Raw genomic sequence first — 2,307 nt, 5'->3', positions numbered from 1 at the left:
GCGGTATGGGTATTCTGGAGCTCAAAGCAGATGTGGCAAGGTTGTTAAATCATTGTTATGGTCTCAACACAGTTCTATCTACCTGTGTTCTTCGACTTGGGAGTGACGAGTGCTAACGAGGTACAGTGACTCTCTACTCTAGCGTCCTATATTGGCTATAGGTATGGGTATAGGGTTTGGGTATTCTGGAGTTCAAAGCAGATGTGGCAAGGTTGTTAGATCGTGGTTATGGTCTTAGCACTACTATCTACCTGTGTTCTTCGACTTGGGAGTGACGAGTGCTTACGAGGTACAGTGACTCTCTACTGTAGCGTCCTATATTGGCCATAGGTACGGTTATGCGGTTTGGGTATTCTGGAGCTCAAAGCAGATGTAGCAAGGTTGTTAGATCGTGGTTATGGTCTTAGCACTTACTATCTGCCTGTGTTCTTTGACTTGGGAGTGACGAGTGCTTATGAAGTATAGTGACTCTACACTCTAGCGTCCTTTAGGTATGGTTATGTTAGCCTCCAACAGGCCTTCCTACGGGGGTACGGGGAGCGTAGAAGTCAGTAAAAATCGGGCAATTGGCCAGGGGAGTCAGTCCACGCTAAGGTTCATGTTTCTCCTCCGGTCGACCAGCTCTTCTGGTAGCAATGCTCCCCTGGCAAATTATTCTCCCTAGCCAGCGTAGTCAGTCTGGTAGAGACTATGGTTGTGTGGCTCAAGTACTTCAGATGAGGCGAGGTTTCCCGTAGTTGAAAAACATAACGATTTGGATCAAGTGTGTCAGGAACGAGTAAAAGGACAAACAGAAAGTTGTCAAAGCCGATACATTTTCTCGGTGTTACAAAAGATGCATCAATATCTGTATACTATAGAAGAAGCTCACAGTTGCTGTGAGAATGTTTCCTCTAGGTTGGCTTTAAAGTGGCCTTGCAGTTGTAACGAAATCTGCAAAAGAAATTCCCTCGGTCAGATATGTCAAAAGACTAATATGACCCAATGAAAAGGGAAGATATATTATTTTGGGCCTAGGTTAGTAGGTCGACACAGTTTTTCTCTTGACCATCCCATAATTTTGTAAACAGAGTGTCGGCGTTACGTTCAAACCACATGCCATTCTACCAGGAACATGCCTAATTGCCAAAAAAGCAGAACTTTACTCAAGCAACTGGATATAATTTTGGAAACGGTCAGACATTTCAACTGGAATCCACCAGTTTTCGTGAGTGTCACTGACCTGACCGTTTCCAAAATCATTTCCAGTTGCTTGTGTAACTGCTTTTTGGCATATCTTATTACCTGGATGTCTAACCTTTATCGACGTGCCTGAATTGCTGTTCTTGAAAGCATTCTGCACTTTTCCTAAAAAAAAAACATGTATGAAAAATATTTCAACTCATATTTACCATATTTGCCAAACACCTTTAAATAGCAGTTGGGGAGGGGGCGGGTTTAAATGTCTTCATGTCGCGACTAGTTAATGGTTAACTGAGCCTAGTCTTTCTTTTCTATAGTCTCTTTACACAAGTCAGCACGATCTGCACACACCCTTGCTTTGACTGGTGTTTTATTGTTCAAATCATTACGTAATTTTAGTCTCAAAGCGGACGTGTCAGCTGGATGAAAAAGAGAAAGATTTGGCCAAATAGGGATAAATAAGTTGCAATGGGATCTAAGTCAATCTTTTGCAGTCTATCCAGCTATCACCGGCCGGTCAGTTACTCCTAGGTCAATTAACTCCTACTAGCCTTGGCTTTTATTACTAACTTAGCGAAAGCCCCGTTACTATTCGGTGTATAAGTTTTTTGTCTTGACAATCACGAAAAGTTAAAAGGCATTTCCTCTCAAAAAGTCGCAAGGTTGGCACGAAAAGACGTAGCATGATTACATTTAAGCCACAGTGACTTACTGTATGGATGACATTCGCTGATTTTCGCCTGTTCTCTAAAAGAAAACCTGTAGCCACATGTCACGCAGTAGCATCCCTGTTCAAGTTGAATTTATATGCTTGCCAGGGAACCTGCTCTCCAGGGTAAGCGGACACATGGTAAATGCCATGATATTCCCCACTTGAGACAAGAATAAGTTGCAATAAAACATTATTAAAATGGAGACGATTGTGTCTTACAGTCTTACTGGAGGTGAACATAAGACAAACCAGGTCTAGAAAAGAATGCTCTGGATGTATTGTTTAGTTCTGTGGTTTAGCGGCACTTTTTATTTTTGCTGCATTTTTCTTTGTTTCGCCCGCGCGAATTTGTTTGGGGGTTCTCAGAGGTCAGTGGGACCTTACGATCTGTGCGGCTACAGGATCATAGGGGC

This window comes from Branchiostoma floridae, chromosome 19 (genome assembly GCF_000003815.2).
Source record: "Branchiostoma floridae strain S238N-H82 chromosome 19, Bfl_VNyyK, whole genome shotgun sequence".
Classification (NCBI taxonomy): domain Eukaryota; kingdom Metazoa; phylum Chordata; class Leptocardii; order Amphioxiformes; family Branchiostomatidae; genus Branchiostoma; species Branchiostoma floridae.
Note: the sequence above shows the minus strand (reverse complement) of the source record.